The sequence below is a fragment of the Battus philenor genome, unplaced genomic scaffold (genome assembly GCF_028537555.1).
Source record: "Battus philenor isolate CCGP_79_NKW_IND1 unplaced genomic scaffold, ilBatPhil1.0.hap1 SCAF_10, whole genome shotgun sequence".
NCBI classification, from domain to species: Eukaryota; Metazoa; Arthropoda; class Insecta; order Lepidoptera; family Papilionidae; genus Battus; species Battus philenor.
In genome coordinates this window covers 11,805,819-11,818,215 of record NW_027181662.1, presented here as the reverse complement: position 1 = coordinate 11,818,215, position 12,397 = coordinate 11,805,819, and the positions used below count along the sequence as shown (strand labels likewise).

The 12,397-nt window shown below is 33.8% G+C and overlaps 1 protein-coding gene across 1 annotated transcript in view; it reads left to right on the top strand.

Moving 5' to 3' along the window:
• LOC137927501 (chaoptin) overlaps positions 1 to 12,397 on the top strand; it is a 67,006-nt gene that overhangs the window by 8,628 nt on the left and 45,981 nt on the right. The window lies entirely within an intron of this gene.

Sequence of the window (12,397 nt, the reverse complement as noted above, 5' to 3'; positions counted from 1 at the left end):
TTCATTTACGAATCTTATCCTTCCTGATTCATAGTGAGTCAACAAAAGGAATAGAGACATAAGAATAATATATAGCTTTTGGAGCAACAAATGAATTATTATAAATTTCATATATAGTAAACAATAAATATCAAATAAAACGTAGCAAAACGTCAACAGGAAAACAAAACCGTGGTCTGTAGTTTTCATGACAGAACCGTAAGGTCTTAGTGGCCTTTTGTTCTACGCGAAATGGGTCCTGTGCTCTGTCACTTGTAACTAAGTATTAAGTTTATGCAACGTTTTTAACAATAACGTTATAGTGATAAAATGCTCCTTCAGTAAAAGTAGGTACAGTAAACGGAGACGGCACACTTCACCAGATAATATCACCTCAGTATTGCTTTATTTAACTTAACGAAAGCCTTGTTAATTTACTGTCGGCGTAAGTTAAACGCGCCGCTTTAATCATTCGTCTCGAGATTAACTGACATTCAAGTCTACGGAGTTCAAAATTAAATTCAGTACAACGCTTAAAATTAATCAAATTTAATCAGATATAATTAACGAATATCCCACAGAGACTGTTTTAGATGGTAAAAGCAATTTGCATATTGTTGGAAACGATCTCGAAAGTAATCTTGTTACACATAAGCGAAGTTTTCTGCTGAAACACTTCGAAGTTCGTTTAACAGATTGAAAGAGATTAATTCCAGAATTGAAAAGTTTCGCAGAGGTGCTATTTGCAACGGAGGAGTGCTTTCATGACTGTTTATCGTCCATACCTTTGCATTTTGCATCTATATAAACTACAAGATATTTTTTGGTACCACAAAGTAACGTCGTGGCGATTAACAAAATCATTATGATACAGATTTTCTTTTTGTCATGAATAAATACGAATCTTACGTTGGCAATAACAGCCTTAACCTCTTTATTTATTTATTTAGCGGCAATTAAAAATATTGTAACCAAAACATAAAATATAACCTTTAATGTCGGAATACTATAATTAGTAAAAGTAATAAGTGTCCATGTATTAATAAAATCACTTTTAATTTTTTAAAATACTAAAATGGTTATGTACGGATAATATGTTGTAAAATAAATAATTTTTGCTGTTTATTTTTTTGGAAATATAAACTGGCCATAATTAAACCGAACTGTAATAAAAAAAAGAAATCGCCTATATGTCTACGTCGTATATTAGCTCTACGCATTCTGACGTTGTCATGCTCCCATTGTATAGAAAATCGCCGGCACGGCAATCTTAACACGTGGATGATCAATCATCCATTTTCATTAGACTTCTTTCGAGTGTGAGTTTATTGTACTCAATTATTTGTTAATTCTGTACCAATATAATCTTGTAAATAATGCAATCTATAATAAATATAAAATTAGACTGACTTTTCAGTCATTTTGATTTCTTTGAATATGATAAAGACAGCGAAATGAGAATCTCAGGCACCTTACGTGAAATTAATTAATAACAATTTTCAATGTTTTCATTACAGGAGACTTATTTTAAAGGCTTTAAAAAATAGGTTAGTAACAAGGAATGATATTATAAATTTGAAAAAAGGTTACAAATATAATAATTAACAGCCAACATTGAAAATACGATACAAAACAATGTTTATCGTAAATCTAAGAAACACAAGCAAGGATTACGTAAAATGAATTAGGTCGCAAATAATTTTCACAATTTTTAACTGCACTTAATTGTAAGCTCTGAATTTATTTACAGTTATCACTTATTAATATTCATGGTGATGCATTCAGCATTTCATCATATTGAATTGTTGGAAATATAATAAGGACACTTCCTTATTCAAGAATTTTATACATGTATTCGTAAATTATGTAAAACTATTCGCATGAACATTACGTGTTTTATGTTTCAGGCACGGATTAGATTATCTATGAATATATAGTATTATAATTTGAGGTGTACACCATAAAAATATTTCATATTATTTATTTTATTTTGGAATAATTTAGTGGTTGCGGCTAATTTTACCAAATATCTTAAGTAACTACTTCTCAATTACAATATGTGTCGTCGTTTCAGCCCATAGGCGCCCACTGCAAGGCATTAACCTCCTCCTAAGATATCTATGGGGTGATATAAAATAATTGCTACGCTTGATAGGCGGGTTGGCGATCGCAGTGTGGTATTATGGTACGCAAAGGACGGCGTTGCCCATCTTCTGGAAACTGTTTGTGAGCAGTGGCAACCCTATATAATTAATGCTCAAAATATGAATTATGAATGATTGTATCCCGGGAATCGAACCCGCAACATATATTTTATATTAATTAAACGTGACTATACTTTTGTACTCCTAAAATCTGTTATATTTTAAGCACGGGTAAAAGAATTTTTTACGTCGGAAATTATCGACATTGAACGTATGTAGCGGCGTAATTTAATAAGGAAATTTGTACCGCAACGGCGACTTACGGTTACAAATGTAACGATTATAACAGATGCCTTAATATCACATTTTGGCTTAGATCAATAACATTTTATTTATAAATTGGTACGTACGTATAATTGGTACGTGGTATTATACTGATGGCTGATTTTTATTGAAAAGTAGGTAAAACGTATGCATAAAAAAATAAAATGTTATGGACATTACTTGTTTATATAAATTTAAATCTTAAAAGTCATTATTTCTATGACGTACATTTATCTATTATGTAGGACGCTTCCTATTGGCCTTACTGGAAATTAATAGGGACGTATGTCCTATAGTGGACATACGCCCTCATAAATGAAATTATGGTGATGATGGTTATATATTTATGTTCTGACTGACTAACACCAGCTTTTACGAATGAAATAGATGTGAACTATTTTCTGCCACGTGGACTGGGTGTGTGTGACGTAGACTGTGAGTTTTTGGTTTCAGAGGAAAAAAAGTCATTAAACATCTTGTGTAAAATATCTCTATCTCTCTCTATATCTCTTTTGGGGAAAATAGAGTTATGAAGGGTACCTAGCCGCTTACGGATGCTCAATCTCCAATGGGACATATTGGTACTCCTCGATAATTAGACCAGTGACGTCCAGCGAAGGAGAAATGTGCTTGCTGTAGGCTTCTTCAAATTTTTGGATCCCTTTCTTGGTTTCGGGGGAAAATCATCTGGATGTTCAAGATAGGTCATCATCCCATTCAAAACTTTAGAAATTTTGGGATATAAGTTATGCCGGTTTTTTCACCTTTTTATCCTTTGTTATCTATTTTTATAATTAACAACAAGATTGCAACTGAACTAAATTAAAAGTATTATTCTGAATTTATTATAATATCAAAATCATTTTCTATTAACGAAACTCATTTAGGGAGATGAGTCAAGATGAAAGCTGGTGCAATATCTCAACAATTTGGAGATATCATCGGGCTGAGCTAACGCCGACGTAATTACTGTCTTTGAGACAGCGTGCCATACTCCGGCGTTATTAACAAACTAATAACGCGATAGAGCAGGCCCGATTAAAATTGAATAAGCAATAAATTTTGTTAATGACTTATAAATTAAGGAAAAATTGAAACGGGATTCGGGGTTGGTTACGCCTGAATGGACGTAAATTTAAATGATAGTAATACCAAGGGGACCCACTAGAATAAACCATTGTAGAACAAGACGATAATGTTTGTTTAAAAAATTTCTACTTCATTTAGTTTAGTAACGTAGTTCCATCTGTTTTATTATTACGGTTTCATCAAATTTCGTTTGTTTTTTGATTTGTTGTGTGCAATAAAAATATAATAATTATTATTAAATTGAGAAATCTTGACTTTTACCTGAAGGTTCCATGCTTTAAAAGACAAACAATAATGTACAGGAAAAAAGAGGGGAGTGTTTTTTGGATATTAATATTCCATTAATAACAGTATTCTATTTTAGTCCGAAACTAAACATCTTTATTAGCAGATACTTTAAAATTACATTGTTAAGTGTTATCACAATTAAAAATTTTGGTGCACCTGCTTATTAAAAATCTGTACAGTGTTCACATGTTTATGTGTATATAATCAAGCAGAGGCATGGATCATTTAATGAAATTCGTGCTCGTCTACTATTGAAAAAAAAATGTCCGAATCAATTAACCATTCGAATACTGGCCACACAAATTGTTTTTTTCTATTTTATCAGTGCAGTTACGTTCGGCTGGTTAAATTGTTTCGATCGCTTGTTTTAATTTGAAAATTTAATTAAAGATAGTTCTATTTTATTCTTTGTTTACTAATTCTATAATCTACATTTACTCAATATTTGAGAAATATAAATATAAATTGCCAAAATGTTCTAAAATTCGTTTGAAATGGTGTATAACGATGATTAAATTTTGAGGTTAATATTGAAAATTAGCGATTTCGATTAGGCTTTTCCTTCAAGTGCCTTTTCAGCTTAAAAAGTTGAAAATTTCTCATATTCTCTCTCACGAAATAGTTTGATGGAGCTGATTTTCTTTCAATACAAAACATTTCTTACTAACCACTTTTTTTCTGCACAGACGGAGGCCTAGGCAAGGTCGATTACCTTGCAAGTCAAAGCAATTTCTCAAGCACGACCACAGATATCAAAAATCGTTAGAATGAGCTTAAATCGAAAATTTTAATAGAATGAATTATTTCTGTGGCGATTCAATAGCGCATAAATTATCCTTGGTTTGTGATAGGTCAACGTCAAAGATAGTTTGAAATTCATTTAATTTTTTAAAATTAATTTTTTTGGACCGATTTTGCTATTATACTGGTTGATCAGTGGTAAATTAGTTGTACAAAAATAAAAGAGGCACCCTATTTGCCAGGGAAAAAAATTAAATATTTTACATGAATTAAGTTACATTTTTTTCGTAGTCTAGTTTTAAAGTCTGCGGGGAAAGATAACTAATAATAAAATTTTAATATGTGCTAATTTGAATTTTAAAAACGTGTTTTCTAACCATGAATAGATATCACAATAATTGTTATTGCTTTATATTTTAGCTTATATATTTTTTATTTTTCTTATTAAATTTTGATTAAAGGTCAAATGATTCTCTCAAACGTATCTATTGTTAACCGATATGGTTCCACATAACATTGTTGAAGCCTTTTTTACTAAAACGTACAATATATTGATGACACAGCCCTTTAGCTTTATAGACTTGAAGTACACCTTAGTTTCCTTCCCGGATATTAAACTATTTTGCGCTGATCCCGGAAATTAAGTTGTCTAACGACCACATAAAATCCTGTTACATCTTTACATGACGTGGGTCTCAATAGGGGAAAGGAATATACCGGACGCCCGGGACGTAGCAAATAGCACCTATCACATACGTGATATTTGGTACGCTTGACATCGCTTACACGGAATAAAAAGTTATAAAGTCGTCCAATTTCGATTGTATTTATGAAAAGTATTATGCTTTTATCATCATCATCATCGTATTAGATAATAGGCTCCCACTGCAAGGCATACACTTTCCCAAAGATTGCCACTGTCTTGCACTCCCATTAACTTCCCAACCTTAACTATGATGTCGGTCCCACTAGAGGGGGCCCACCTACTCATCGTCTACCGGCTTGTGATCTCTACTTTTTTCTTAACCTGTCTTGCACTGCCCCCAAGTAACATTTGCTAATCCCACGGATGCATGCGCCCTGCCTTCTCACAAAAGTCACTTGGACAGCAGTGCAAGACTGGCCAAAAAAAAAAGATGCAGAGCGCTGTGTGCTGTGGTCGCTTAATCTTTTTTAAACGCTTCGGCAGACGCTCCATGGGGAGACTAGGGTTAAGTATCGTTATGAGGTTACTTCAACTTGGGCTGTCACTCTTTGATAATACTCGGTTAGCATTTCGACTCAAGGGCGCCCGAAAGAGCCGAACCTCTATTTGATCGGTTAATATCATCACTCCAGAATCTTCCTAATCTAACGGTTGTCCATTTCACTAGCAATGATACTTTTATTCTAAATTTAATTAATTGATAAGCATTTTCTATCCAGAATTACAAACACGACATTTTCGGCCTCATTTTGCTCTATTTTTTGAGATCTTTGCCACTTTTCTAAGGAATTCTTGTGCACTTGTGACAGAAATTGGCGTTAATTATACCCCGGCTTAATTTGTAGTACCTTGTGAAATTACTACACTAATACACGTTTCATCTTAAACGTAATAAGCGGGTGTTGCGTCAAGGAAGTGCTAATAAGAGTAATATTCAAAACACACACAAAGCTAATCTATATTAATAAATTTATATTTTACAATATTTATGTAGTAACTCAATGGTAAATAAGCTAAGAAATAAATAAAATGTAAAAGTTATTTTTATATCGACAATAAAGATATTTATGAATAATTTATTTTTCGGTACGTTGAAAATAAAATCTATTTGTCTTCAAGCGATATAGTTTCGAGAACTAGATGAAGCGAAATGATTATGGTAAGACGATATTGTTCGTGTATATTTAATGTATTGAATACGTGAGTCGGTTGCGAACGAACCGTTTCGTACTGTACTTTGTTCATAGTTTCTTAGCGTGTTATTCGAACGTCATAACTTTGCGAATAGTCGGGCGAGTGTTCGTGACTGGCTTTCGTTGTAACAACTTGGTGGATTATCACTATTGTATTAACACAATTTATTAAATTATGACCCGAATTTAGCCCCGCTGTCTTTTGAATTGCGAATACTCAATTACTGTTGTTAATACTCGTTTGTTTTGAATACGTGATTACGCCTACGTTACGAGTCAAGAGCCCTACGACGGTACACCGGGTTTCATAGCGATCCCTAAATTTCCAAACCATTAAGAGTATTTGCATATATTCTTATAAGATATGTTGCATTCAAACCTTCACTTGCACCCATCGGGCGTGGTTTCGGGCCTTTGCAGCTTTAATCGCAGAAGCGACAGGACCTTATTTATAATTATTTATAGTTTTTATGTATTTATTCTTTTAAAAACGTCTAACAAGGGATTAAAATCATAATTTGCACGTATATACGTAACAGCATCATTAAGCATGTAATAAATTTATTACCGGGGCATATTTGATAGCTGATCCATTTGAATAGCTTGCTGCACGGTTAGGGTTTATAAAATTAGTAACTAAAACAACTGTCTTACAATACACTTCCATGTAATGTCTCAAAATTTACTTTAAATCAATTTAAAAGTTTATTAAAGAAATATTTGATAATAAAATAGCAGATTAGGTAAAATTTTTGAATTTTTTGAAGCATTTTTAGTGATAATAAATCGCTTTAATTTGAAGTGTCCACATAAAAAAAACTTGTCTGTGTTGTTTGTTCTTGTTAAACGATGGCATTAGTGGAAGTTCAGAGATATTTTTCACATGATACTCTTGCGGTTACTGCAAATTATTCTATGTTGATAATATGAATAAAGGAAAATATTTTTCTAATTTTAATATTTTTCTTTCATGTTTTATAAAAACAGCGTCAAATTATTTTATAAAGTTATCATCAACAATTTGCAGTTAATGCTATAATAAAACAAGGGCATTTGGTTATTTTCGTATGTACAGTTGTCAGAAAAAAAATTGGTAACCGTATGATTGGGTAATCAACGTCCTCGTTGCCAGTCGGATCATGGCGTCATTCGAATTGTATCGAAAATTACGTTAATGAAACGTAAATTGGGTTGCCCGGCTCACAACGTTTGTGCATTAGTAAACAGGAACAGATAAGCTCTCACGGTGTTCGTATCAAACGGGGTGGTCAGATTTGAAATGTTTAATCACTTTTCCTTCAAATTTTCAACTATTGCGACATCGCCGCAGTGCAATACTTTATTTGAAAAGATACCGATAACAATATTAAACATTTTAAAATCTAAATCGGAATTCTGTGGTTCTGTAGCGGAGACCACGGACCGGTACGTGCAACGCAGCATGTCCACCCTCAAGGTTGTTAGCATCGTTTGAAGATTTTAGATGTAAGCTTTCAGCTAATCTTCTAGGAAATCTTTAAAGAAGTCTAACGTCCAGTGTTCTATGTTCTACAGCTGAAATAACGATGACAAAAAACAAAAATAAATATATAAAAAATAAATAATTTTTGTTTTGATTGTTTTAAATTATTTATCAGTGACTTAGTTTTCTCTGTGGTTTTAATGAGAAATAAAAATTGGTGTCTTTTCAAAAATGTTCTCTGCATAAGTACCATCCCTGTGTCTTAATGTAAAAATGAAAAGTAGCGGAATCGGTCATTTTTTACTGTGTCATCTTTAGCATGTAAGCCGATAGATGCTCACTGCAAGACCTATGGGCCTATCCCCAAAGATGGCTATTATAACTGGTTCTGCACTGCCTGCATGTAGAGACTTTCCGCAACCTTGAATTTATTGTCAGTCGACATAGTGGAGCGTATATCGGGTGGAATCTTTCAGCCATAATAGCTGTGAACGACAGCGTGAGCGATTTGCCCCGCCCACTGTCACTTCAGACGAGAAATTTTGTAGATTAATTTCTATTTATACATAGGTGTGATATGGATAACGTATAACAATAAAAAATGTCGATAACAGTATGCCGGTAACGTATTACTAACCTTGCGACGTATGTTACACTGAAATGAGACAACCCGCGGGGACCGCTCCCTTTGTTATCGACGCAATCCTAATCCTTATATCTAATTCATCTTTCGTTTTATTGAATCGAACGGACAAGGTACGTGGGAATCGATAGCAGATTGCGCTGGCTTTGTGAAATAGCTGATATAAATCATTTCGTACTCTACAGTGGTACACTGAAAACCTTTCGGTTTTTATTGAGGTTAATTTATCTACTGATCATTGTTAGCCTGAATTTCGGTCGATAAGATATATTTGCAATAAGGAGATAGATGCATCTTTAAAAGGGTATCTTTATGACAAGGTCCAGACCAATCGTAAATCTATTAAGACTACATTCAAGATAAAAAATCATTACATTTTTAAAAAAAAGTTTTTCGGTAATGTATTTCGTATTGCGAGAGCTGCATAAATGAAAAAATCCTGTTTGAGTTCTTTACGGGTTTTTTTTTCAGATCTGAGTGAATTTGAAGACCTCGAAGCGTTAAGTTGAATAATATTTTTATAGAGTAGTTCAATCTGACTCTAAATTCTCCCAGATTGGGCTCCTCTAACATTTTATTAATTGAATATAAAAATAGCTACTGTAAACAATCACAATAAGTGTGTGAATGAATAATTAAATTATGTATAAATACAAGATTTTGAAATTGTAGTTTAATTGGTTTTGATTTAGTAAGTAAGCTCTCTAAGTGTCCAAGAACAAAGATAGATAGACGTATAAGAAATTCCGATTGACCGACCTGGTGAGTGAAAGAAATTATCTACATTCGCACACAGTAACTTTTAGCTTTTCACGTATATAACTAACGAAGGAATTATTTTTCACTTCAGGGCTTTTTTAGGATCAGACTGTCTCTACTGTCCATATGGCATTTGCAGATTCCGCGAGTTTGAAATGGCAGGGGGTACATGGCGCACAGCCTAAGACCTTTTAGGCGGCAGAGCCTCAGCTCGGGCAGCTACGTACTAGTATTTTATCGGATTTAAACTCTAGGACATAAATTTTCTATGTAGGAAAAATAGCAATAGAATCGATAAATCTGTAATAAAGTATACTCAGAGATAAGGGCGTGTTTGAAAGGTTCGTAGATTAAGTTAGAGTTTTCGTCATCATGGGTTCTGCTGACATATATAAGTGGCCATTTTAAACTGTATAGTTTGGTCGGCACATAGTGGAGCCGCGTTCAGTTCTTCGACTATGTGACTTAGGCTTTTGTACGAAATGCTTACAGTACGTACGTTTTAATATTTTCAATTACTTTATAAGAATCGATTAAATCTTTTTGAATCAATGGGTCTTTAAATAAACTTCTATTTCATGTTGTTCATTTACGTTTCTGTGGGATGAAGACGACGTTATAGCTGATTCAGTTGCCGAGTCAGACAGTTTTGATAAAAGCCATAGAGAATAGTGCTTTCAACATATTGGTTGATGAGGTTGAATGTACTAGTAGATGGTCTGTATTAATATGGGCTATAAACTTCATACCAGATGAGCCGGTCAAAAGCCTTTTTAAATAATTAACATAGCAAGAGAAGTTTAGGGGTAAATTTGTAACTCCTTCGGGAAATTTGTCTTAATTTAGTTTACTTATGTTAAAATCTTTGATCGAAGCGTAATGCAGGTATCGTCGTAACATTACTGAAATTTTGATTCAGGAGTCAGGGAGAGTAGACGAGCTAAATTACTCGTCATGTCTAAGCAGATTGGGAAGGTGAAGTGTAATGGGCAAGCCACAAGGCGTCTGTACGCTACACTACTAATGGCTATTCTGTAACAGTTGACTGCTAAGGTCTTGAGGTCCTGAAGTGAAGAAACGAAGCGCAGGATGTCTACGCACTAGGTGATGGTTCTGGATACAGGCCGCTCGAAACGGTCCTCTTTGTGAGCGGAAGTTCTAAGCTGTTCTTCCGGATCCTTGATCTACAATCCATAATCTCGAGGCACCAGGAGGTTTTATGTTATACCGGACAATTAATAAATAAACAAACATTAAGGAATTTTAAGCTACGTAGCCCTGCAAGGCTATGAAACAAAAATAATATTTAATACATGATATTTATATACGGCATATACATTCACTATAGAAATTATAATCCTTTTCCCCTTTACGTGATACAGCCGGCGAGTGTAGAACAATAGGATATTTTATTAAATTGCCGAGGTAAAGACAAAAGCTTCGAGCAGGAACGGATAAGTGCGTGTTTTGCATTGCAATTGATTGAGGTGAACTTTACGAGTCAGTAATGGGTTGTTTGTGCGCCATTACAATAAGCGGCTGTATTGTTAAGGAATTTACAAAAGAAAATCATTTTATTATTGGATATCACAAAAGTTCTTTGTAAATTATTTTCTATTTGTTAAGTATTGAAATTAAAGACTAGATGTAGATGAAATTGCCTATTTATACTTTAATATACGACTTAGAGATGGCTTGTAAAAGTACCTGCAGGTGCTAATTATAAACAGATATGTACCATATTATTCTAAAACGAATTTAATATAGCGCGCCAGATTAGGGCTCGAAGAAAAAAAAATTATCGCGTCGCCGTGATCGATGTCGATAGGGAAGATTATGCAACTGACACTATCAGATTTGGTGCAGTCATCCTATTACGGTATTGCTTGTGGTTGAGGGGATTAAGGTGGTAAGGAGCTTAAGTTTAAGCTAACTTATTTAACATTAAGTTAATGGTGATTTTATGAAGATGTAACTTATGATAAATTTTTTTGTCAAAACCTATTTGATCTAAACGGCGACCATCTTTCATTAGCCTGGCTGGATTGAGTTACTACGAGACACTCGGACCCTATAAAGAGGATATGAGTGAAAGAGGTAGAGCAAGCTGTTTCATTGATCATACTAGTATTGAATAAAATAGCCTTTGATGAAGGCTACTGAAGAATAGTGTATTGGCTATGTTTTGTATCGGCAGCTTACTAGACGGCTATAAGAGAATAGTTTGCTGCACCAATCAGTATCAATATTGGATCAATATTGGAGTCCTACTCTACTTCTTCTTTCCTGCCTAAAAATCGCCACGGCGAGCGACTGCCCGCCACCTTATTTATCTACGCCATCGGCTCACCTATGGGGGGCCTAACCTCGCCGCGTTTTTCGGCTCGTGGTCGCCACTCGTGAACCTTTCGGCCTCAACGGTTATTAGTTGCACGAATGAAGTGACCCTCCAGGTGTACTGTTGTCACGGAATAAGTTAGCAATATCTACTCCGAATGATTCTCAAAAGACGTAAGTCTGGTTTTAAACTATGTTTCTAGATTTGATTTCTTCCATATCATTAACAAGGAACTAACAATCAATGTACAATACAAAGAAAAGATAAGTGAGTTAAATCAAGTTCATGGTCGTTTATTCGCAAATTAATTATTATTATTTCTACTTTTTACAAAGACAATTTGCAGATTCAATATACGTATCGTTTATATAACGCAAAATAATTAATTACGTAACAATTGAATAGAGAATGTAAATAACTAATTTAATTTGTTGTTAATGATGAGTCTAAAGCAGTTCGTTTGTAATTATTTTCTGTTTTTAAACGTTTCGCGTATCAAAATATCCTTTTATGGTAAGTTTGTTTTTGTTTAGGCGCCCAAAGTAAAGTAATAAAAACTTTGCTTACGCCGTACGAAGTAATTTATTGCAGGAACATTGGAAGTGAGTTTGGGAGAAAAATGTCAAAGTTGGTACACAACGTGTCGAAATATTTAATTTACCAGTTCTTATAGAGATTGCTGAACTTCTCTTATTTGTTGAATGATTTGAAAATATTATTGTGAAATTGAC